The 23,303-nt window shown below is 41.9% G+C and overlaps 31 non-coding genes across 31 annotated transcripts; 16 read left to right on the top strand and 15 right to left on the bottom strand.

Annotated features, from left to right (window-relative positions):
* Positions 1–134: 134 nt before the first annotated feature.
* Positions 135–207, bottom strand: trnak-uuu (transfer RNA lysine (anticodon UUU)). The gene has a single exon. It is a non-coding gene; the product is annotated as a tRNA-Lys (tRNA).
* A 165-nt stretch (positions 208–372) lies between these two features.
* Positions 373–444, top strand: trnaw-cca (transfer RNA tryptophan (anticodon CCA)). The gene has a single exon. It is a non-coding gene; the product is annotated as a tRNA-Trp (tRNA).
* Positions 445–1,605: 1,161 nt separating this feature from the next.
* Positions 1,606–1,678, bottom strand: trnak-uuu (transfer RNA lysine (anticodon UUU)). Its single transcript has one exon. It is a non-coding gene; the product is annotated as a tRNA-Lys (tRNA).
* Positions 1,679–1,843: 165 nt separating this feature from the next.
* Positions 1,844–1,915, top strand: trnaw-cca (transfer RNA tryptophan (anticodon CCA)). The gene has a single exon. It is a non-coding gene; the product is annotated as a tRNA-Trp (tRNA).
* A 1,161-nt stretch (positions 1,916–3,076) lies between these two features.
* On the bottom strand, positions 3,077–3,149 carry trnak-uuu (transfer RNA lysine (anticodon UUU)). The gene has a single exon. It is a non-coding gene; the product is annotated as a tRNA-Lys (tRNA).
* Positions 3,150–3,315: 166 nt separating this feature from the next.
* Positions 3,316–3,387, top strand: trnaw-cca (transfer RNA tryptophan (anticodon CCA)). Its single transcript has one exon. It is a non-coding gene; the product is annotated as a tRNA-Trp (tRNA).
* A 1,161-nt stretch (positions 3,388–4,548) lies between these two features.
* Positions 4,549–4,621, bottom strand: trnak-uuu (transfer RNA lysine (anticodon UUU)). Its single transcript has one exon. It is a non-coding gene; the product is annotated as a tRNA-Lys (tRNA).
* A 166-nt stretch (positions 4,622–4,787) lies between these two features.
* On the top strand, positions 4,788–4,859 carry trnaw-cca (transfer RNA tryptophan (anticodon CCA)). Its single transcript has one exon. It is a non-coding gene; the product is annotated as a tRNA-Trp (tRNA).
* A 1,161-nt stretch (positions 4,860–6,020) lies between these two features.
* On the bottom strand, positions 6,021–6,093 carry trnak-uuu (transfer RNA lysine (anticodon UUU)). Its single transcript has one exon. It is a non-coding gene; the product is annotated as a tRNA-Lys (tRNA).
* Positions 6,094–6,259: 166 nt separating this feature from the next.
* On the top strand, positions 6,260–6,331 carry trnaw-cca (transfer RNA tryptophan (anticodon CCA)). Its single transcript has one exon. It is a non-coding gene; the product is annotated as a tRNA-Trp (tRNA).
* A 1,161-nt stretch (positions 6,332–7,492) lies between these two features.
* Positions 7,493–7,565, bottom strand: trnak-uuu (transfer RNA lysine (anticodon UUU)). The gene has a single exon. It is a non-coding gene; the product is annotated as a tRNA-Lys (tRNA).
* A 166-nt stretch (positions 7,566–7,731) lies between these two features.
* trnaw-cca (transfer RNA tryptophan (anticodon CCA)) lies at positions 7,732–7,803 on the top strand. The gene has a single exon. It is a non-coding gene; the product is annotated as a tRNA-Trp (tRNA).
* A 1,161-nt stretch (positions 7,804–8,964) lies between these two features.
* Positions 8,965–9,037, bottom strand: trnak-uuu (transfer RNA lysine (anticodon UUU)). The gene has a single exon. It is a non-coding gene; the product is annotated as a tRNA-Lys (tRNA).
* A 166-nt stretch (positions 9,038–9,203) lies between these two features.
* On the top strand, positions 9,204–9,275 carry trnaw-cca (transfer RNA tryptophan (anticodon CCA)). The gene has a single exon. It is a non-coding gene; the product is annotated as a tRNA-Trp (tRNA).
* A 1,161-nt stretch (positions 9,276–10,436) lies between these two features.
* trnak-uuu (transfer RNA lysine (anticodon UUU)) lies at positions 10,437–10,509 on the bottom strand. The gene has a single exon. It is a non-coding gene; the product is annotated as a tRNA-Lys (tRNA).
* Positions 10,510–10,675: 166 nt separating this feature from the next.
* trnaw-cca (transfer RNA tryptophan (anticodon CCA)) lies at positions 10,676–10,747 on the top strand. The gene has a single exon. It is a non-coding gene; the product is annotated as a tRNA-Trp (tRNA).
* A 1,161-nt stretch (positions 10,748–11,908) lies between these two features.
* On the bottom strand, positions 11,909–11,981 carry trnak-uuu (transfer RNA lysine (anticodon UUU)). Its single transcript has one exon. It is a non-coding gene; the product is annotated as a tRNA-Lys (tRNA).
* A 166-nt stretch (positions 11,982–12,147) lies between these two features.
* trnaw-cca (transfer RNA tryptophan (anticodon CCA)) lies at positions 12,148–12,219 on the top strand. Its single transcript has one exon. It is a non-coding gene; the product is annotated as a tRNA-Trp (tRNA).
* A 1,161-nt stretch (positions 12,220–13,380) lies between these two features.
* On the bottom strand, positions 13,381–13,453 carry trnak-uuu (transfer RNA lysine (anticodon UUU)). The gene has a single exon. It is a non-coding gene; the product is annotated as a tRNA-Lys (tRNA).
* A 166-nt stretch (positions 13,454–13,619) lies between these two features.
* Positions 13,620–13,691, top strand: trnaw-cca (transfer RNA tryptophan (anticodon CCA)). The gene has a single exon. It is a non-coding gene; the product is annotated as a tRNA-Trp (tRNA).
* A 1,161-nt stretch (positions 13,692–14,852) lies between these two features.
* On the bottom strand, positions 14,853–14,925 carry trnak-uuu (transfer RNA lysine (anticodon UUU)). The gene has a single exon. It is a non-coding gene; the product is annotated as a tRNA-Lys (tRNA).
* Positions 14,926–15,091: 166 nt separating this feature from the next.
* On the top strand, positions 15,092–15,163 carry trnaw-cca (transfer RNA tryptophan (anticodon CCA)). The gene has a single exon. It is a non-coding gene; the product is annotated as a tRNA-Trp (tRNA).
* A 1,161-nt stretch (positions 15,164–16,324) lies between these two features.
* Positions 16,325–16,397, bottom strand: trnak-uuu (transfer RNA lysine (anticodon UUU)). The gene has a single exon. It is a non-coding gene; the product is annotated as a tRNA-Lys (tRNA).
* A 166-nt stretch (positions 16,398–16,563) lies between these two features.
* Positions 16,564–16,635, top strand: trnaw-cca (transfer RNA tryptophan (anticodon CCA)). Its single transcript has one exon. It is a non-coding gene; the product is annotated as a tRNA-Trp (tRNA).
* A 1,161-nt stretch (positions 16,636–17,796) lies between these two features.
* trnak-uuu (transfer RNA lysine (anticodon UUU)) lies at positions 17,797–17,869 on the bottom strand. The gene has a single exon. It is a non-coding gene; the product is annotated as a tRNA-Lys (tRNA).
* Positions 17,870–18,035: 166 nt separating this feature from the next.
* trnaw-cca (transfer RNA tryptophan (anticodon CCA)) lies at positions 18,036–18,107 on the top strand. The gene has a single exon. It is a non-coding gene; the product is annotated as a tRNA-Trp (tRNA).
* Positions 18,108–19,507: 1,400 nt separating this feature from the next.
* Positions 19,508–19,579, top strand: trnaw-cca (transfer RNA tryptophan (anticodon CCA)). The gene has a single exon. It is a non-coding gene; the product is annotated as a tRNA-Trp (tRNA).
* A 1,161-nt stretch (positions 19,580–20,740) lies between these two features.
* trnak-uuu (transfer RNA lysine (anticodon UUU)) lies at positions 20,741–20,813 on the bottom strand. Its single transcript has one exon. It is a non-coding gene; the product is annotated as a tRNA-Lys (tRNA).
* Positions 20,814–20,979: 166 nt separating this feature from the next.
* On the top strand, positions 20,980–21,051 carry trnaw-cca (transfer RNA tryptophan (anticodon CCA)). Its single transcript has one exon. It is a non-coding gene; the product is annotated as a tRNA-Trp (tRNA).
* A 1,161-nt stretch (positions 21,052–22,212) lies between these two features.
* Positions 22,213–22,285, bottom strand: trnak-uuu (transfer RNA lysine (anticodon UUU)). The gene has a single exon. It is a non-coding gene; the product is annotated as a tRNA-Lys (tRNA).
* A 166-nt stretch (positions 22,286–22,451) lies between these two features.
* Positions 22,452–22,523, top strand: trnaw-cca (transfer RNA tryptophan (anticodon CCA)). The gene has a single exon. It is a non-coding gene; the product is annotated as a tRNA-Trp (tRNA).
* Positions 22,524–23,303: the final 780 nt, after the last annotated feature.

Genomic DNA, 23,303 nt, shown 5'->3' with positions numbered 1-23,303 from the left:
TTGTATGCTTTTGGAAGAGGGGCGCTGTCCTCAGATAATCGCATGGTATGCTTTCGCAGTAAAGCCATTTTTAAATCTGACCAAATGCAAGTATGGAAAGACTGCCTACTGAAGGAAGGTAAACATTAAAGCAGCGCCCGAACAGGGACTTGAACCCTGGACCCTCAGATTAAAAGTCTGATGCTCTACCGACTGAGCTATTCGGGCTCTGCATTTACTTATTTTCATACACCTAACCTGTCGGGCAGAGGCACGTGCTGACGAGGGGGCATTGTCAGATAATCATTTCCCAAGAGATCCAGGCCTCCATTCCAAATGATACAATCAACGAAATCTGAACTAGGCATCCCCTCCAAAGATGCGTTTCGTCTAGACCTCGTGGCGCAACGGTAGCGCGTCTGACTCCAGATCAGAAAGTTGCGTGTTCAAATCACGTCGTGGTCAGTGTTTTTATGTGTGCAATCTCTACCTTCTTTAAACAGCGAAGTCAATGAATCAACACAAGTACCAATGTGGCTTACAGTACAAACCTCGAACGAAAACAACCAAACCAATTCTGCTTTAGATGACAATTGTCTCTCATAAAAGCCTGTCACACTGCAAATTCCCAGATCAGATGATGCTGTGTGATTGATTGACAGGCTTAAATCAGTCTTCGAACACGGATTTTAACTTCTTATGGCTTAGGGGAAGTGATTCGACATCTGGATGAGAAGAGTGCCCAAAGTAAACTGCCTGTTACTCAGGCCCAGAATCTAGGATATGCATATAAATGGTAGATTTGGATAGAACACACTTTAAAGTTTCCAAAACCATTCAAATGATGTCTGTGAGTATAACAGAACTGATATGGCAGGTGAAAATCTGAGGGAAATCCATCCGGGAAGTGGGATTTTTTTTGATGTGGGAAGTTTTCAATTGAATGCCTATTGAGTTTCTAATGGGTTAGGACCCAGATTGCAGTTCCTATGGCTTCCACTAGATGTCAACAGTCTTTAGACATTGTTTCAGGATTGTTTTCTGAAAAATGAAGAAGAATGAGACCTTCTGTCAGTGGACTGAGGAAGCATGCAGTGCTGGTTTGCGCACATGACCAAGTGCGTGCCCGTCGTTGTTTTTCCTTTCTATTGAATACGCTATTGTCCGGTTGAAATATTATCGAGTATTTAGACAATTGCCAACCTGAAGATTAATTATAAAAATCGTTTGACATGTTTCAACAAACTTTACCGGTACTGTTCGGACGTATTCGTCTGCGTGTTTTGACCGCCTTTGAGCCAGTGGATTACTGAACACAACGCGCCAACAAAACTGAGTTTTTGGGATATAAAGAGGGACTTTATTGAACAAAACAAACATTTATTGTGTAGCTGAGACTCTTGTGACTGCAACCAGATGAAAATCTTCAAAGGTAAGTGATTAATTTGATCGCTATTTCTGACTTTCGTGACTCTATTCGATTGGAAAATGTTTGTATGCTTTTGGAAGAGGGGCGCTGTGCTCAGATAATCGCATGGTATGCTTTCGCAGTAAAGCCATTTTTAAATCTGACCAAATGCAAGTATGGAAAGACTGCCTACTGAAGGAAGGTAAACATTAAAGCTGCGCCCGAACAGGGACTTGAACCCTGGACCCTCAGATTAAAAGTCTGATGCTCTACCGACTGAGCTATTCGGGCTCTGCATTTACTTATTTTCATACACCTAACCTGTCGGGCAGAGGCACGTGCTGACGAGGGGGCATTGTCAGATAATCATTTCCCAAGAGATCCAGGCCTCCATTCCAAATGATACAATCAACGAAATCTGAACTAGGCATCCCCTCCAAAGATGCGTTTTGTCTAGACCTCGTGGCGCAACGGTAGCGCGTCTGACTCCAGATCAGAAGGTTGCGTGTTCAAATCACGTCGTGGTCAGTGTTTTTATGTGTGCAATCTCTACCTTCTTTAAACAGCGAAGTCAATGAATCAACACAAGTACCAATGTGGCTTACAGTACAAACCTCGAACGAAAACAACCAAACCAATTCTGCTTTAGATGACAATTGTCTCTCATAAAAGCCTGTCACACTGCAAATTCCCAGATCAGATGATGCTGTGTGATTGATTGACAGGCTTAAATCAGTCTTCGAACACGGATTTTAACTTCTTATGGCTTAGGGGAAGTGATTCGACATCTGGATGAGAAGAGTGCCCAAAGTAAACTGCCTGTTACTCAGGCCCAGAATCTAGGATATGCATATAAATGGTAGATTTGGATAGAACACACTTTAAAGTTTCCAAAACCGTTCAAATGATGTCTGTGAGTATAACAGAACTGATATGGCAGGTGAAAATCTGAGGAAAATCCATCCGGGAAGTGGGACTTTATTTGACGTGGGAAGTTTTCAATTGAATGCCTATTGAGTTTCTAATGGGTTAGGACCCAGATTGCAGTTCCTATGGCTTCCACTAGATGTCAACAGTCTTTAGACATTGTTTCAGGATTGTTTTCTGAAAAATGAAGAAGAATGAGACCTTCTGTCAGTGGACTGAGGAAGCATGCAGTGCTGGTTTGCGCACATGACCAAGTGCGTGCCCGTCGTTGTTTTTCCTTTCTATTGAATACGCTATTGTCCGGTTGAAATATTATCGAGTATTTAGACAATTGCCAACCTGAAGATTAATTATAAAAATCGTTTGACATGTTTCAACAAACTTTACCGGTACTGTTCGGACGTATTCGTCTGCGTGTTTTGACCGCCTTTGAGCCAGTGGATTACTGAACACAACGCGCCAACAAAACTGAGTTTTTGGGATATAAAGAGGGACTTTATTGAACAAAACAAACATTTATTGTGTAGCTGAGACTCTTGTGACTGCAACCAGATGAAAATCTTCAAAGGTAAGTGATTAATTTGATGGCTATTTCTGACTTTCGTGACTCTATATGATTGGAAAATGTTTGTATGCTTTTGGAAGAGGGGCGCTGTCCTCAGATAATCGCATGGTATGCTTTCGCAGTAAAGCCATTTTTAAATCTGACCAAATACAAGTATGGAAAGACTGCCTAGTGAAGGAAGGTGAACATTAAAGCAGCGCCCGAACAGGGACTTGAACCCTGGACCCTCAGATTAAAAGTCTGATGCTCTACCGACTGAGCTATTCGGGCTCTGCATTTACTTATTTTCATACACCTAACCTGTCGGGCAGAGGCACGTGCTGACGAGGGGGCATTGTCAGATAATACATTTCCCAAGAGATCCAGGCCTCCATTCCAAATGATACAATCAACGAAATCTGAACTAGGCATCCCCTCCAAAGACGCGTTTCGTCTAGACCTCGTGGCGCAAAGGTAGCTTGTCTGACTCCAGATCAGAAGGTTGCGTGTTCAAATCACGTCGTGGTCAGTGTTTTTATGTGTGCAATCTCTACCTCCTTTAAACAGCGAAGTCAATGAATCAACACAAGTACCAATGTGGCTTACAGTACAAACCTCGAACGAAAACAACCAAACCAATTCTGCTTTAGATGACAATTGTCTCTCATAAAAGCCTGTCACACTGCAAATTCCCAGATCAGATGATGCTGTGTGATTGATTGACAGGCTTAAATCAGTCTTCGAACACGGATTTTAACTTCTTATGGCTTAGGGGAAGTGATTCGACATCTGGATGAGAAGAGTGCCCAAAGTAAACTGCCTGTTACTCAGGCCCAGAATCTAGGATATGCATATAAATGGTAGATTTGGATAGAACACACTTTAAAGTTTCCAAAACCGTTCAAATGATGTCTGTGAGTATAACAGAACTGATATGGCAGGTGAAAATCTGAGGAAAATCCATCCGGGAAGTGGGACTTTATTTGACGTGGGAAGTTTTCAATTGAATGCCTATTGAGTTTCTAATGGGTTAGGACCCAGATTGCAGTTCCTATGGCTTCCACTAGATGTCAACAGTCTTTAGACATTGTTTCAGGATTGTTTTCTGAAAAATGAAGAAGAATGAGACCTTCTGTCAGTGGACTGAGGAAGCATGCAGTGCTGGTTTGCGCACATGACCAAGTGCGTGCCCGTCGTTGTTTTTCCTTTCTATTGAATACGCTATTGTCCGGTTGAAATATTATCGAGTATTTAGACAATTGCCAACCTGAAGATTAATTATAAAAATCGTTTGACATGTTTCAACAAACTTTACCGGTACTGTTCGGACGTATTCGTCTGCGTGTTTTGACCGCCTTTGAGCCAGTGGATTACTGAACACAACGCGCCAACAAAACTGAGATTTTGGGATATAAAGAGGGACTTTATTGAACAAAACAAACATTTATTGTGTAGCTGAGACTCTTGTGACTGCAACCAGATGAAAATCTTCAAAGGTAAGTGATTAATTTGATGGCTATTTCTGACTTTCGTGACTCTATATGATTGGAAAATGTTTGTATGCTTTTGGAAGAGGGGCGCTGTCCTCAGATAATCGCATGGTATGCTTTCGCAGTAAATCCATTTTTAAATCTGACCAAATACAAGTATGGAAAGACTGCCTAGTGAAGGAAGGTGAACATTAAAGCAGCGCCCGAACAGGGACTTGAACCCTGGACCCTCAGATTAAAAGTCTGATGCTCTACCGACTGAGCTATTCGGGCTCTGCATTCACTTATTTTCATACACCTAACCTGTCGGGCAGAGGCACGTGCTGACGAGGGGGCATTGTCAGATAATACATTTCCCAAGAGATCCAGGCCTCCATTCCAAATGATACAATCAACGAAATCTGAACTAGGCATCCCCTCCAAAGACGCATTTTGTCTAGACCTCGTGGCGCAACGGTAGCGCGTCTGACTCCAGATCAGAAGGTTGCGTGTTCAAATCACGTCGTGGTGAGTGTTTTTATGTGTGCAATCTCTACCTCCTTTAAACAGCGAAGTCAATGAATCAACACAAGTACCAATGTGGCTTACAGTACAAACCTCGAACGAAAACAACCAAACCAATTCTGCTTTAGATGACAATTGTCTCTCATAAAAGCCTGTCACACTGCAAATTCCCAGATCAGATGATGCTGTGTGATTGATTCACAGGCTTAAATCAGTCTTCGAACACAGATTTTAACTTCTTATGGCTTAGGGGAAGTGATTCGACATCTGGATGAGAAGAGTGCCCAAAGTAAACTGCCTGTTACTCAGGCCCAGAATCTAGGATATGCATATAAATGGTAGATTTGGATAGAACACACTTTAAAGTTTCCAAAACCATTCAAATTATGTCTGTGAGTATAACAGAACTGATATGGCAGGTGAAAATCTGAGGAAAATCCATCCGGGAAGTGGGATTTTTTTTGATGTGGGAAGTTTTCAATTGAATGCCTATTGAGTTTCTAATGGGTTAGGACCCAGATTGCAGTTCCTATGGCTTCCACTAGATGTCAACAGTCTTTAGACATTGTTTCAGGATTGTTTTCTGAAAAATGAAGAAGAATGAGACCTTCTGTCAGTGGACTGAGGAAGCATGCAGTGCTGGTTTGCGCACATGACCAAGTGCGTGCCCGTCGTTGTTTTTCCTTTCTATTGAATACGCTATTGTCTGGTTGAAATATTATCGAGTATTTAGACAATTGCCAACCTGAAGATTAATTATAAAAATCGTTTGACATGTTTCAACAAACTTTACCGGTACTGTTCGGACGTATTCGTCTGCGTGTTTTGACCGCCTTTGAGCCAGTGGATTACTGAACACAACGCGCCAACAAAACTGAGTTTTTGGGATATAAAGAGGGACTTTATTGAACAAAACAAACATTTATTGTGTAGCTGAGACTCTTGTGACTGCAACCAGATGAAAATCTTCAAAGGTAAGTGATTAATTTGATGGCTATTTCTGACTTTCGTGACTCTATATGATTGGAAAATGTTTGTATGCTTTTGGAAGAGGGGCGCTGTCCTCAGATAATCGCATGGTATGCTTTCGCAGTAAAGCCATTTTTAAATCTGACCAAATACAAGTATGGAAAGACTGCCTAGTGAAGGAAGGTGAACATTAAAGCAGCGCCCGAACAGGGACTTGAACCCTGGACCCTCAGATTAAAAGTCTGATGCTCTACCGACTGAGCTATTCGGGCTCTGCATTCACTTATTTTCATACACCTAACCTGTCGGGCAGAGGCACGTGCTGACGAGGGGGCATTGTCAGATAATACATTTCCCAAGAGATCCAGGCCTCCATTCCAAATGATACAATCAACGAAATCTGAACTAGGCATCCCCTCCAAAGACGCGTTTTGTCTAGACCTCGTGGCGCAACGGTAGCGCGTCTGACTCCAGATCAGAAGGTTGCGTGTTCAAATCACGTCGTGGTGAGTGTTTTTATGTGTGCAATCTCTACCTCTTTTAAACAGCGAAGTCAATGAATCAACACAAGTACCAATGTGGCTTACAGTACAAACCTCGAACGAAAACAACCAAACCAATTCTGCTTTAGATGACAATTGTCTCTCATAAAAGCCTGTCACACTGCAAATTCCCAGATCAGATGATGCTGTGTGATTGATTCACAGGCTTAAATCAGTCTTCGAACACAGATTTTAACTTCTTATGGCTTAGGGGAAGTGATTCGACATCTGGATGAGAAGAGTGCCCAAAGTAAACTGCCTGTTACTCAGGCCCAGAATCTAGGATATGCATATAAATGGTAGATGTGGATAGAACACACTTTAAAGTTTCCAAAACCATTCAAATGATGTCTGTGAGTATAACAGAACTGATATGGCAGGTGAAAATCTGAGGAAAATCCATCCGGGAAGTGGGATTTTTTTTGATGTGGGAAGTTTTCAATTGAATGCCTATTGAGTTTCTAATGGGTTAGGACCCAGATTGCAGTTCCTATGGCTTCAACTAGATGTCAACAGTCTTTAGACATTGTTTCAGGATTGTTTTCTGAAAAATGAAGAAGAATGAGACCTTCTGTCAGTGGACTGAGGAAGCATGCAGTGCTGGTTTGCGCACATGACCAAGTGCGTGCCCGTCGTTGTTTTTCCTTTCTATTGAATACGCTATTGTCCGGTTGAAATATTATTGCGTATTTAGACAATTGCCAACCTGAAGATTAATTATAAAAATCGTTTGACATGTTTCAACAAACTTTACCGGTACTGTTCGGACGTATTCGTCTGCGTGTTTTGACCGCCTTTGAGCCAGTGGATTACTGAACACAACGCGCCAACAAAACTGAGTTTTTGGGATATAAAGAGGGACTTTATTGAACAAAACAAACATTTATTGTGTAGCTGAGACTCTTGTGACTGCAACCAGATGAAAATCTTCAAAGGTAAGTGATTAATTTGATGGCTATTTCTGACTTTCGTGACTCTATATGATTGGAAAATGTTTGTATGCTTTTGGAAGAGGGGCGCTGTCCTCAGATAATCGCATGGTATGCTTTCGCAGTAAAGCCATTTTTAAATCTGACCAAATACAAGTATGGAAAGACTGCCTAGTGAAGGAAGGTGAACATTAAAGCAGTGCCCAAACAGGGACTTGAACCCTGGACCCTCAGATTAAAAGTCTGATGCTCTACCGACTGAGCTATTCGGGCTCTGCATTCACTTATTTTCATACACCTAACCTGTCGGGCAGAGGCACGTGCTGACGAGGGGGCATTGTCAGATAATACATTTCCCAAGAGATCCAGGCCTCCATTCCAAATGATACAATCAACGAAATCTGAACTAGGCATCCCCTCCAAAGACGCGTTTTGTCTAGACCTCGTGGCGCAACGGTAGCGCGTCTGACTCCAGATCAGAAGGTTGCGTGTTCAAATCACGTCGTGGTCAGTGTTTTTATGTGTGCAATCTCTACCTCCTTTAAACAGCGAAGTCAATGAATCAACACAAGTACCAATGTGGCTTACAGTACAAACCTCGAACGAAAACAACCAAACCAATTCTGCTTTAGATGACAATTGTCTCTCATAAAAGCCTGTCACACTGCAAATTCCCAGATCAGATGATGCTGTGTGATTGATTCACAGGCTGAAATCAGTCTTCGAACACGGATTTTAACTTCTTATGGCTTAGGGGAAGTGATTCGACATCTGGATGAGAAGAGTGCCCAAAGTAAACTGCCTGTTACTCAGGCCCAGAATCTAGGATATGCATATAAATGGTAGATTTGGATAGAACACACTTTAAAGTTTCCAAAACCGTTCAAATGATGTCTGTGAGTATAACAGAACTGATATGGCAGGTGAAAATCTGAGGAAAATCCATCCGGGAAGTGGGACTTTATTTGACGTGGGAAGTTTTCAATTGAATGCCTATTGAGTTTCTAATGGGTTAGGACCCAGATTGCAGTTCCTATGGCTTCCACTAGATGTCAACAGTCTTTAGACATTGTTTCAGGATTGTTTTCTGAAAAATGAAGAAGAATGAGACCTTCTGTCAGTGGAATGAGGAAGCATGCAGTGCTGGTTTGCGCACATGACCAAGTGCGTGCCCGTCGTTGTTTTTCCTTTCTATTGAATACGCTATTGTCCGGTTGAAATATTATCGAGTATTTAGACAATTGCCAACCTGAAGATTAATTATAAAAATCGTTTGACATGTTTCAACAAACTTTACCGGTACTGTTCGGACGTATTCGTCTGCGTGTTTTGACCGCCTTTGAGCCAGTGGATTACTGAACACAACGCGCCAACAAAACTGAGTTTTTGGGATATAAAGAGGGACTTTATTGAACAAAACAAACATTTATTGTGTAGCTGAGACTCTTGTGACTGCAACCAGATGAAAATCTTCAAAGGTAAGTGATTAATTTGATGGCTATTTCTGACTTTCGTGACTCTATATGATTGGAAAATGTTTGTATGCTTTTGGAAGAGGGGCGCTGTCCTCAGATAATCGCATGGTATGCTTTCACAGTAAAGCCATTTTTAAATCTGACCAAATACAAGTATGGAAAGACTGCCTAGTGAAGGAAGGTGAACATTAAAGCAGCGCCCGAACAGGGACTTGAACCCTGGACCCTCAGATTAAAAGTCTGATGCTCTACCGACTGAGCTATTCGGGCTCTGCATTTACTTATTTTCATACACCTAACCTGTCGGGCAGAGGCACGTGCTGACGAGGGGGCATTGTCAGATAATACATTTCCCAAGAGATCCAGGCCTCCATTCCAAATGATACAATCAACGAAATCTGAACTAGGCATCCCCTCCAAAGACGCGTTTTGTCTAGACCTCGTGGCGCAACGGTAGCGCGTCTGACTCCAGATCAGAAGGTTGCGTGTTCAAATCACGTCGTGGTCAGTGTTTTTATGTGTGCAATCTCTACCTCCTTTAAACAGCGAAGTCAATGAATCAACACAAGTACCAATGTGGCTTACAGTACAAACCTCGAACGAAAACAACCAAACCAATTCTGCTTTAGATGACAATTGTCTCTCATAAAAGCCTGTCACACTGCAAATTCCCAGATCAGATGATGCTGTGTGATTGATTGACAGGCTTAAATCAGTCTTCGAACACGGATTTTAACTTCTTATGGCTTAGGGGAAGTGATTCGACATCTGGATGAGAAGAGTGCCCAAAGTAAACTGCCTGTTACTCAGGCCCAGAATCTAGGATATGCATATAAATGGTAGATTTGGATAGAACACACTTTAAAGTTTCCAAAACCATTCAAATGATGTCTGTGAGTATAACAGAACTGATATGGCAGGTTAAAATCTGAGGAAAATCCATCCGGGAAGTGGGATTTTTTTTGATGTGGGAAGTTTTCAATTGAATGCCTATTGAGTTTCTAATGGGTTAGGACCCAGATTGCAGTTCCTATGGCTTCCACTAGATGTCAACAGTCTTTAGACATTGTTTCAGGATTGTTTTGTGAAAAATGAAGAAGAATGAGACCTTCTGTCAGTGGACTGAGGAAGCATGCAGTGCTGGTTTGCGCACATGACCAAGTGCGTGCCCGTCGTTGTTTTTCCTTTCTATTGAATACGCTATTGTCCGGTTGAAATATTATCGCGTATTTAGACAATTGCCAACCTGAAGATTAATTATAAAAATCGTTTGACATGTTTCAACAAACTTTACCGGTACTGTTCGGACGTATTCGTCTGCGTGTTTTGACCGCCTTTGAGCCAGTGGATTACTGAACACAACGCGCCAACAAAACTGAGTTTTTGGGATATAAAGAGGGACTTTATTGAACAAAACAAACATTTATTGTGTAGCTGAGACTCTTGTGACTGCAACCAGATGAAAATCTTCAAAGGTAAGTGATTAATTTGATGGCTATTTCTGACTTTCGTGACTCTATATGATTGGAAGATGTTTGTATGCTTTTGGAAGAGGGGCGCTGTCCTCAGATAATCGCATGGTATGCTTTCGCAGTAAAGCCATTTTTAAATCTGACCAAATACAAGTATGGAAAGACTGCCTACTGAAGGAAGGTGAACATTAAAGCAGCGCCCGAACAGGGACTTGAACCCTGGACCCTCAGATTAAAAGTCTGATGCTCTACCGACTGAGCTATTCGGGCTCTGCATTTACTTATTTTCATACACCTAACCTGTCGGGCAGAGGCACGTGCTGACGAGGGGGCATTGTCAGATAATACATTTCCCAAGAGATCCAGGCCTCCATTCCAAATGATACAATCACGGAAATCTGAACTAGGCATCCCCTCCAAAGACGCGTTTTGTCTAGACCTCGTGGCGCAACGGTAGCGCGTCTGACTCCAGATCAGAAGGTTGCGTGTTCAAATCACGTCGTGGTCAGTGTTTTTATGTGTGCAATCTCTACCTCCTTTAAACAGCGAAGTCAATGAATCAACACAAGTACCAATGTGGCTTACAGTACAAACCTCGAACGAAAACAACCAAACCAATTCTGCTTTAGATGACAATTGTCTCTCATAAAAGCCTGTCACACTGCAAATTCCCAGATCAGATGATGCTGTGTGATTGATTCACAGGCTTAAATCAGTCTTCGAACACGGATTTTAACTTCTTATGGCTTAGGGGAAGTGATTCGACATCTGGATGAGAAGAGTGCCCAAAGTAAACTGCCTGTTACTCAGGCCCAGAATCTAGGATATGCATATAAATGGTAGATTTGGATAGAACACACTTTAAAGTTTCCAAAACCATTCAAATGATGTCTGTGAGTATAACAGAACTGATATGGCAGGTTAAAATCTGAGGAAAATCCATCCGGGAAGTGGGATTTTTTTTGATGTGTGAAGTTTTCAATTGAATGCCTATTGAGTTTCTAATGGGTTAGGACCCAGATTGCAGTTCCTATGGCTTCCACTAGATGTCAACAGTCTTTAGACATTGTTTCAGGATTGTTTTGTGAAAAATGAAGAAGAATGAGACCTTCTGTCAGTGGACTGAGGAAGCATGCAGTGCTGGTTTGCGCACATGACCAAGTGCGTGCCCGTCGTTGTTTTTCCTTTCTATTGAATACGCTATTGTCCGGTTGAAATATTATCGCGTATTTAGACAATTGCCAACCTGAAGATTAATTATAAAAATCGTTTGACATGTTTCAACAAACTTTACCGGTACTGTTCGGACGTATTCGTCTGCGTGTTTTGACCGCCTTTGAGCCAGTGGATTACTGAACACAACGCGCCAACAAAACTGAGTTTTTGGGATATAAAGAGGGACTTTATTGAACAAAACAAACATTTATTGTGTAGCTGAGACTCTTGTGACTGCAACCAGATGAAAATCTTCAAAGGTAAGTGATTAATTTGATGGCTATTTCTGACTTTCGTGACTCTATATGATTGGAAGATGTTTGTATGCTTTTGGAAGAGGGGCGCTGTCCTCAGATAATCGCATGGTATGCTTTCGCAGTAAAGCCATTTTTAAATCTGACCAAATACAAGTATGGAAAGACTGCCTACTGAAGGAAGGTGAACATTAAAGCAGCGCCCGAACAGGGACTTGAACCCTGGACCCTCAGATTAAAAGTCTGATGCTCTACCGACTGAGCTATTCGGGCTCTGCATTTACTTATTTTCATACACCTAACCTGTCGGGCAGAGGCACGTGCTGACGAGGGGGCATTGTCAGATAATACATTTCCCAAGAGATCCAGGCCTCCATTCCAAATGATACAATCACGGAAATCTGAACTAGGCATCCCCTCCAAAGACGCGTTTTGTCTAGACCTCGTGGCGCAATGGTAGCGCGTCTGACTCCAGATCAGAAGGTTGCGTGTTCAAATCACGTCGTGGTCAGTGTTTTTATGTGTGCAATCTCTACCTCCTTTAAACAGCGAAGTCAATGAATCAACACAAGTACCAATGTGGCTTACAGTACAAACCTCGAACGAAAACAACCAAACCAATTCTGCTTTAGATGACAATTGTCTCTCATAAAAGCCTGTCACACTGCAAATTCCCAGATCAGATGATGCTGTGTGATTGATTCACAGGCTTAAATCAGTCTTTGAACACGGATTTTAACTTCTTATGGCTTAGGGGAAGTGATTCGACATCTGGATGAGAAGAGTGCCCAAAGTAAACTGCCTGTTACTCAGGCCCAGAATCTAGGATATGCATATAAATGGTAGATTTGGATAGAACACACTTTAAAGTTTCCAAAACCGTTCAAATGATGTCTGTGAGTATAACAGAACTGATATGGCAGGTGAAAATCTGAGGAAAATCCATCCGGGAAGTGGGACTTTATTTGACGTGGGAAGTTTTCAATTGAATGCCTATTGAGTTTCTAATGGGTTAGGACCCAGATTGCAGTTCCTATGGCTTCCACTAGATGTCAACAGTCTTTAGACATTGTTTCAGGATTGTTTTGTGAAAAATGAAGAAGAATGAGACCTTCTGTCAGTGGACTGAGGAAGCATGCAGTGCTGGTTTGCGCACATGACCAAGTGCGTGCCCGTCGTTGTTTTTCCTTTCTATTGAATACGCTATTGTCCGGTTGAAATATTATCGCGTATTTAGACAATTGCCAACCTGAAGATTAATTATAAAAATCGTTTGACATGTTTCAACAAACTTTACCGGTACTGTTCGGACGTATTCGTCTGCGTGTTTTGACCGCCTTTGAGCCAGTGGATTACTGAACACAACGCGCCAACAAAACTGAGTTTTTGGGATATAAAGAGGGACTTTATTGAACAAAACAAACATTTATTGTGTAGCTGAGACTCTTGTGACTGCAACCAGATGAAAATCTTCAAAGGTAAGTGATTAATTTGATGGCTATTTCTGACTTTCGTGACTCTATATGATTGGAAGATGTTTGTATGCTTTTGGAAGAGGGGCGCTGTCCTCAGATAATCGCATGGTATGCTTTCGCAGTAAAGCCATTTTTAAATCTGACCAAATACAAGTATGGAAAGACTGCCTACTGAAGGAAGGTGAACATTAAAGCAGCGCCCGAACAGGGACTTGAACCCTGGACCCTCAGATTAAAAGTCTGATGCTCTACCGACTGAGCTATTCGGGCTCTGCATTTACTTATTTTCATACACCTAACCTGTCGGGCAGAGGCACGTGCTGACGAGGGGGCATTGTCAGATAATACATTTCCCAAGAGATCCAGGCCTCCATTCCAAATGATACAATCACGGAAATCTGAACTAGGCATCCCCTCCAAAGACGAGTTTTGTCTAGACCTCGTGGCGCAACGGTAGCGCGTCTGACTCCAGATCAGAAGGTTGCGTGTTCAAATCACGTCGTGGTCAGTGTTTTTATGTGTGCAATCTCTACCTCCTTTAAACAGCGAAGTCAATGAATCAACACAAGTACCAATGTGGCTTACAGTACAAACCTCGAACGAAAACAACCAAACCAATTCTACTTTAGATGACAATTGTCTCTCATAAAAGCCTGTCACACTGCAAATTCCCAGATCAGATGATGCTGTGTGATTGATTCACAGGCTTAAATCAGTCTTCGAACACGGATTTTAACTTCTTATGGCTTAGGGGAAGTGATTCGACATCTGGATGAGAAGAGTGCCCAAAGTAAACTGCCTGTTACTCAGGCCCAGAATCTAGGATATGCATATAAATGGTAGATTTGGATAGAACACACTTTAAAGTTTCCAAAACCGTTCAAATGATGTCTGTGAGTATAACAGAACTGATATGGCAGGTGAAAATCTGAGGAAAATCCATCCGGGAAGTGGGACTTTATTTGACGTGGGAAGTTTTCAATTGAATGCCTATTGAGTTTCTAATGGGTTAGGACCCAGATTGCAGTTCCTATGGCTTCCACTAGATGTCAACAGTCTTTAGACATTGTTTCAGGATTGTTTTCTGAAAAATGAAGAAGAATGAGACCTTCTGTCAGTGGACTGAGGAAGCATGCAGTGCTGGTTTGCGCACATGACCAAGTGCGTGCCCGTCGTTGTTTTTCCTTTCTATTGAATACGCTATTGTCCGGTTGAAATATTATCGCGTATTTAGACAATTGCCAACCTGAAGATTAATTATAAAAATCGTTTGACATGTTTCAACAAACTTTACCGGTACTGTTCGGACGTATTCGTCTGCGTGTTTTGACCGCCTTTGAGCCAGTGGATTACTGAACACAACGCGCCAACAAAACTGAGTTTTTGGGATATAAAGAGGGACTTTATTGAACAAAACAAACATTTATTGTGTAGCTGAGACTCTTGTGACTGCAACCAGATGAAAATCTTCAAAGGTAAGTGATTAATTTGATGGCTATTTCTGACTTTCGTGACTCTATATGATTGGAAGATGTTTGTATGCTTTTGGAAGAGGGGTGCTGTCCTCAGATAATCGCATGGTATGCTTTCGCAGTAAAGCCATTTTTAAATCTGACCAAATACAAGAATGGAAAGACTGCCTACTGAAGGAAGGTGAACATTAAAGCAGCGCCCGAACAGGGACTTGAACCCTGGACCCTCAGATTAAAAGTCTGATGCTCTACCGACTGAGCTATTCGGGCTCTGCATTTACTTATTTTCATACACCTAACCTGTCGGGCAGAGGCACGTGCTGACGAGGGGGCATTGTCAGATAATACATTTCCCAAGAGATCCAGGCCTCCATTCCAAATGATACAATCACGGAAATCTGAACTAGGCATCCCCTCCAAAGACGCGTTTTGTCTAGACCTCGTGGCGCAACGGTAGCGCGTCTGACTCCAGATCAGAAGGTTGCGTGTTCAAATCACGTCGTGGTCAGTGTTTTTATGTGTGCAATCTCTACCTCCTTTAAACAGCGAAGTCAATGAATCAACACAAGTACCAATGTGGCTTACAGTACAAACCTCGAACGAAAACAACCAAACCAATTCTGCTTTAGATGACAATTGTCTCTCATAAAAGCCTGTCACACTGCAAATTCCCAGATCAGATGATGCTGTGTGATTGATTGACAGGCTTAAATCAGTCTTCGAACACGGATTTTAACTTCTTATGGCTTAGGGGAAGTGATTCGACATCTGGATGAGAAGAGTGCCCAAAGTAAACTGCCTGTTACTCAGGCCCAGAATCTAGGATATGCATATAAATGGTAGATTTGGATAGAACACACTTTAAAGTTTCCAAAACCGTTCAAATGATGTCTGTGAGTATAACAGAACTGATATGGCAGGTGAAAATCTGAGGAAAATCCATCCGGGAAGTGGGACTTTATTTGACGTGGGAAGTTTTCAATTGAATGCCTATTGAGTTTCTAATGGGTTAGGACCCAGATTGCAGTTCCTATGGCTTCCACTAGATGTCAACAGTCTTTAGACATTGTTTCAGGATTGTTTTCTGAAAAATGAAGAAGAATGAGACCTTCTGTCAGTGGACTGAGGAAGCATGCAGTGCTGGTTTGCGCACATGACCTAGTGCGTGCCCGTCGTTGTTTTTCCTTTCTATTGAATACGCTATTGTCCGGTTGAAATATTATCGAGTATTTAGACAATTGCCAACCTGAAGATTAATTATAAAAATCGTTTGACATGTTTCAACAAACTTTATCGGTACTGTTCGGACGTATTCGTCTGCGTGTTTTGACCGCCTTTGAGCCAGTGGATTACTGAACACAACGCGCCAACAAAACTGAGATTTTGGGATATAAAGAGGGACTTTATTGAACAAAACAAACATTTATTGTGTAGCTGAGACTCTTGTGACTGCAACCAGATGAAAATCTTCAAAGGTAAGTGATTAATTTGATGGCTATTTCTGACTTTCGTGACTCTATATGATTGGAAAATGTTTGTATGCTTTTGGAAGAGGGGCGCTGTCCTCAGATAATCGCATGGTATGCTTTCGCAGTAAAGCCATTTTTAAATCTGACCAAATGCAAGAATGGAAAGACTGCCTACTGAAGGAAGGTGAACATTAAAGCAGCGCCCGAACAGGGACTTGAACCCTGGACCCTCAGATTAAAAGTCTGATGCTCTACCGACTGAGCTATTCGGTCTCTGCATTTGCTTATTTTCATACACCTAACCTGTCGGGCAGAGGCACGTGCTGACGAGGGGGCATTGTCAGATAATACATTTCCCAAGAGATCCAGGCCTCCATTCCAAATGATACAATCAACGAAATCTGAACTAGGCATCCCCTCCAAAGATGCGTTTTGTCTAGACCTCGTGGTGCAACGGTAGCGCGTCTGACTCCAGATCAGAAGGTTGCGTGTTCAAATCACGTCGTGGTCAGTGTTTTTATGTGTGCAATCTCTACCTTCTTTAAACAGCGAAGTCAATGAATCAACACAAGTACCAATGTGGCTTACAGTACAAACCTCGAACGAAAACAACCAAACCAATTCTGCTTTAGATGACAATTGTCTCTCATAAAAGCCTCTCACACTGCAAATTCCCAGATCAGATGATGCTGTGTGATTGATTGACAGGCTTAAATCAGTCTTCGAACACGGATTTTAACTTCTTATGGCTTAGGGGAAGTGATTCGACATCTGGATGAGAAGAGTGCCCAAAGTAAACTGCCTGTTACTCAGGCCCAGAATCTAGGATATGCATATAAATGGTAGATTTGGATAGAACACACTTTAAAGTTTCCAAAACCGTTCAAATGATGTCTGTGAGTATAACAGAACTGATATGGCAGGTGAAAATCTGAGGAAAATCCATCCGGGAAGTGGGATTTTTTTTTATGTGGGAAGTTTTCAATTGAATGCCTATTGAGTTTCTAATGGGTTAGGACCCAGATTGCAGTTCCTATGGCTTCCACTAGATGTCAACAGTCTTTAGACATTGTTTCAGGATTGTTTTCTGAAAAATGAAGAAGAATGAGACCTTCTGTCAGTGGACTGAGGAAGCATGCAGTGCTGGTTTGCGCACATGACCAAGTGCGTGCCCGTCGTTGTTTTTCCTTTCTATTGAATACGCTATTGTCCGGTTGAAATATTATCGAGTATTTAGACAATTGCCAACCTGAAGATTAATTATAAAAATCGTTTGACATGTTTCAACAAACTTTACCGGTACTGTTCGGACGTATTCGTCTGCGTGTTTTGACCGCCTTTGAGGCAGTGGATTACTGAACACAACGCGCCAACAAAACTGAGATTTTGGGATATAAAGAGGGACTTTATTGAACAAAACAAACATTTATTGTGTAGCTGAGACTCTTGTGACTGCAACCAGATGAAAATCTTCAAAGGTAAGTGATTAATTTGATCGCTATTTCTGACTTTCGTGACTCTATATGATTGGAAAATGGTTGTATGCTTTTGGAAGAGGGGCGCTGTCCTCAGATAATCGCATGGTATGCTTTCGCTGTAAAGCCATTTTTAAATCTGACCAAATGCAAGTATGGAAAGACTGCCTACTGAAGGAAGGTGAACATTAAAGCAGCGCCCAAACAGGGACTTGAACCCTGGACCCTCAGATTAAAAGTCTGATGCTCTACCGACTGAGCTATTCGGGCTCTGCATTTACTTATTTTCATACACCTAACCTGTCGGGCAGAGGCACGTGCTGACGAGGGGGCATTGTCAGATAATACATTTCCCAAGAGATCCAGGCCTCCATTCCAAATGATACAATCAACGAAATCTGAACTAGGCATCCCCTCCAAAGATGCATTTTGTCTAGACCTCGTGGCGCAACGGTAGCGTGTCTGACTCCAGATCAGAAGGTTGCGTGTTCAAATCACGTCGTGGTCAGTGTTTTTATGTGTGCAATCTCTACCTTCTTTAAACAGCGAAGTCAATGAATCAACACAAGTACCAATGTGGCTTACAGTACAAACCTCGAACGAAAACAACCAAACCAATTCTGCTTTAGATGACAATTGTCTCTCATAAAAGCCTGTCACACTGCAAATTCCCAGATCAGATGATGCTGTGTGATTGATTGACAGGCTTAAATCAGTCTTCGAACACGGATTTTAACTTCTTATGGCTTAGGGGAAGTGATTCGACATCTGGATGAGAAGAGTGCCCAAAGTAAACTGCCTGTTACTCAGGCCCAGAATCTAGGATATGCATATAAATGGTAGATTTGGATAGAACACACTTTAAAGTTTCCAAAACCGTTGAAATGATGTCTGTGAGTATAACAGAACTGATATGGCAGGTGAAAATCTGAGGAAAATCCATCCGGGAAGTGGGACTTTATTTGACGTGGGAAGTTTTCAATTGAATGCCTATTGAGTTTCTAATGGGTTAGGACCCAGATTGCAGTTCCTATGGCTTCCACTAGATGTCAACAGTCTTTAGACATTGTTTCAGGATTGTTTTCTGAAAAATGAAGAAGAATGAGACCTTCTGTCAGTGGACTGAGGAAGCATGCAGTGCTGGTTTGCGCACATGACCTAGTGCGTGCCCGTCGTTGTTTTTCCTTTCTATTGAATACGCTATTGTCCGGTTGAAATATTATCGAGTATTTAGACAATTGCCAACCTGAAGATTAATTATAAAAATCGTTTGACATGTTTCAACAAACTTTACCGGTACTGTTCGGACGTATTCGTCTGCGTGTTTTGACCGCCTTTGAGCCAGTGGATTACTGAACACAACGCGCCAACAAAACTGAGATTTTGGGATATAAAGAGGGACTTTATTGAACAAAACAAACATTTATTGTGTAGCTGAGACTCTTGTGACTGCAACCAGATGAAAATCTTCAAAGGTAAGTGATTAATTTGATGGCTATTTCTGACTTTCGTGACTCTATATGATTGGAAAATGTTTGTATGCTTTTGGAAGAGGGGCGCTGTCCTCAGATAATCGCATGGTATGCTTTCGCAGTAAAGCCATTTTTAAATCTGACCAAATGCAAGAATGGAAAGACTGCCTACTGAAGGAAGGTGAACATTAAAGCAGCGCCTGAACAGGGACTTGAACCCTGGACCCTCAGATTAAAAGTCTGATGCTCTACCGACTGAGCTATTCGGTCTCTGCATTTGCTTATTTTCATACACCTAACCTGTCGGGCAGAGGCACGTGCTGACGAGGGGGCATTGTCAGATAATACATTTCCCAAGAGATCCAGGCCTCCATTCCAAATGATACAATCAACGAAATCTGAACTAGGCATCCCCTCCAAAGATGCGTTTTGTCTAGACCTCGTGGTGCAACGGTAGCGCGTCTGACTCCAGATCAGAAGGTTGCGTGTTCAAATCACGTCGTGGTCAGTGTTTTTATGTGTGCAATCTCTACCTTCTTTAAACAGCGAAGTCAATGAATCAACACAAGTACCAATGTGGCTTACAGTACAAACCTCGAACGAAAACAACCAAACCAATTCTGCTTTAGATGACAATTGTCTCTCATAAAAGCCTCTCACACTGCAAATTCCCAGATCAGATGATGCTGTGTGATTGATTGACAGGCTTAAATCAGTCTTCGAACACGGATTTTAACTTCTTATGGCTTAGGGGAAGTGATTCGACATCTGGATGAGAAGAGTGCCCAAAGTAAACTGCCTGTTACTCAGGCCCAGAATCTAGGATATGCATATAAATGGTAGATTTGGATAGAACACACTTTAAAGTTTCCAAAACCGTTGAAATGATGTCTGTGAGTATAACAGAACTGATATGGCAGGTGAAAATCTGAGGAAAATCCATCCGGGAAGTGGGACTTTATTTGACGTGGGAAGTTTTCAATTGAATGCCTATTGAGTTTCTAATGGGTTAGGACCCAGATTGCAGTTCCTATGGCTTCCACTAGATGTCAACAGTCTTTAGACATTGTTTCAGGATTGTTTTCTGAAAAATGAAGAAGAATGAGACCTTCTGTCAGTGGACTGAGGAAGCATGCAGTGCTGGTTTGCGCACATGACCTAGTGCGTGCCCGTCGTTGTTTTTCCTTTCTATTGAATACGCTATTGTCCGGTTGAAATATTATCGAGTATTTAGACAATTGCCAACCTGAAGATTAATTATAAAAATCGTTTGACATGTTTCAACAAACTTTACCGGTACTGTTCGGACGTATTCGTCTGCGTGTTTTGACCGCCTTTGAGCCAGTGGATTACTGAACACAACGCGCCAACAAAACTGAGATTTTGGGATATAAAGAGGGACTTTATTGAACAAAACAAACATTTATTGTGTAGCTGAGACTCTTGTGACGGCAACCAGATGAAAATCTTCAAAGGTAAGTGATTAATTTGATGGCTATTTCTGACTTTCGTGACTCTATATGATTGGAAAATGTTTGTATGCTTTTGGAAGAGGGGCGCTGTCCTCAGATAATCGCATGGTATGCTTTCGCAGTAAAGCCATTTTTAAATCTGACCAAATGCAAGAATGGAAAGACTGCCTACTGAAGGAAGGTGAACATTAAAGCAGCGCCCGAACAGGGACTTGAACCCTGGACCCTCAGATTAAAAGTCTGATGCTCTACCGACTGAGCTATTCGGTCTCTGCATTTGCTTATTTTCATACACCTAACCTGTCGGGCAGAGGCACGTGCTGACGAGGGGGCATTGTCAGATAATACATTTCCCAAGAGATCCAGGCCTCCATTCCAAATGATACAATCAACGAAATCTGAACTAGGCATCCCCTCCAAAGATGCGTTTTGTCTAGACCTCGTGGTGCAACGGTAGCGCGTCTGACTCCAGATCAGAAGGTTGCGTGTTCAAATCACGTCGTGGTCAGTGTTTTTATGTGTGCAATCTCTACCTTCTTTAAACAGCGAAGTCAATGAATCAACACAAGTACCAATGTGGCTTACAGTACAAACCTCGAACGAAAACAACCAAACCAATTCTGCTTTAGATGACAATTGTCTCTCATAAAAGCCTCTCACACTGCAAATTCCCAGATCAGATGATGCTGTGTGATTGATTGACAGGCTTAAATCAGTCTTCGAACACGGATTTTAACTTCTTATGGCTTAGGGGAAGTGATTCGACATCTGGATGAGAAGAGTGCCCAAAGTAAACTGCCTGTTACTCAGGCCCAGAATCTAGGATATGCATATAAATGGTAGATTTGGATAGAACACACTTTAAAGTTTCCAAAACCGTTGAAATGATGTCTGTGAGTATAACAGAACTGATATGGCAGGTGAAAATCTGAGGAAAATCCATCCGGGAAGTGGGACTTTATTTGACGTGGGAAGTTTTCAATTGAATGCCTATTGAGTTTCTAATGGGTTAGGACCCAGATTGCAGTTCCTATGGCTTCCACTAGATGTCAACAGTCTTTAGACATTGTTTCAGGATTGTTTTCTGAAAAATGAAGAAGAATGAGACCTTCTGTCAGTGGACTGAGGAAGCATGCAGTGCTGGTTTGCGCACATGACCTAGTGCGTGCCCGTCGTTGTTTTTCCTTTCTATTGAATACGCTATTGTCCGGTTGAAATATTATCGAGTATTTAGACAATTGCCAACCTGAAGATTAATTATAAAAATCGTTTGACATGTTTCAACAAACTTTACCGGTACTGTTCGGACGTATTCGTCTGCGTGTTTTGACCGCCTTTGAGCCAGTGGATTACTGAACACAACGCGCCAACAAAACTGAGATTTTGGGATATAAAGAGGGACTTTATTGAACAAAACAAACATTTATTGTGTAGCTGAGACTCTTGTGACGGCAACCAGATGAAAATCTTCAAAGGTAAGTGATTAATTTGATGGCTATTTCTGACTTTCGTGACTCTATATGATTGGAAAATGTTTGTATGCTTTTGGAAGAGGGGCGCTGTCCTCAGATAATCGCATGGTATGCTTTCGCAGTAAAGCCATTTTTAAATCTGACCAAATGCAAGAATGGAAAGACTGCCTACTGAAGGAAGGTGAACATTAAAGCAGCGCCCGAACAGGGACTTGAACCCTGGACCCTCAGATTAAAAGTCTGATGCTCTACCGACTGAGCTATTCGGTCTCTGCATTTGCTTATTTTCATACACCTAACCTGTCGGGCAGAGGCACGTGCTGACGAGGGGGCATTGTCAGATAATACATTTCCCAAGAGATCCAGGCCTCCATTCCAAATGATACAATCAACGAAATCTGAACTAGGCATCCCCTCCAAAGATGCGTTTTGTCTAGACCTCGTGGTGCAACGGTAGCGCGTCTGACTCCAGATCAGAAGGTTGCGTGTTCAAATCACGTCGTGGTCAGTGTTTTTATGTGTGCAATCTCTACCTTCTTTAAACAGCGAAGTCAATGAATCAACACAAGTACCAATGTGGCTTACAGTACAAACCTCGAACGAAAACAACCAAACCAATTCTGCTTTAGATGACAATTGTCTCTCATAAAAGCCTCTCACACTGCAAATTCCCAGATCAGATGATGCTGTGTGATTGATTGACAGGCTTAAATCAGTCTTCGAACACGGATTTTAACTTCTTATGGCTTAGGGGAAGTGATTCGACATCTGGATGAGAAGAGTGCCCAAAGTAAACTGCCTGTTACTCAGGCCCAGAATCTAGGATATGCATATAAATGGTAGATTTGTATAGAACACACTTTAAAGTTTCCAAAACCGTTCAAATGATGTCTGTGAGTATAACAGAACTGATATGGCAGGTGAAAATCTGAGGAAAATCCATCCGGGAAGTGGGATTTTTTTTTATGTGGGAAGTTTTCAATTGAATGCCTATTGAGTTTCTAATGGGTTAGGACCCAGATTGCAGTTCCTATGGCTTCCACTAGATGTCAACAGTCTTTAGACATTGTTTCAGGATTGTTTTCTGAAAAATGAAGAAGAATGAGACCTTCTGTCAGTGGACTGAGGAAGCATGCAGTGCTGGTTTGCGCACATGACCAAGTGCGTGCCCGTCGTTGTTTTTCCTTTCTATTGAATACGCTATTGTCCGGTTGAAATATTATCGAGTATTTAGACAATTGCCAACCTGAAGATTAATTATAAAAATCGTTTGACATGTTTCAACAAA

The sequence above is a fragment of the Salmo salar genome, chromosome 03 (assembly GCF_965601325.2).
Source record: "Salmo salar chromosome 03, fSalSal1, whole genome shotgun sequence".
Taxonomy (NCBI): domain Eukaryota; kingdom Metazoa; phylum Chordata; class Actinopteri; order Salmoniformes; family Salmonidae; genus Salmo; species Salmo salar.
The sequence above is the reverse complement of the archived record's forward strand: the minus strand, read 5'-3'. Positions and strand labels throughout refer to the sequence as shown.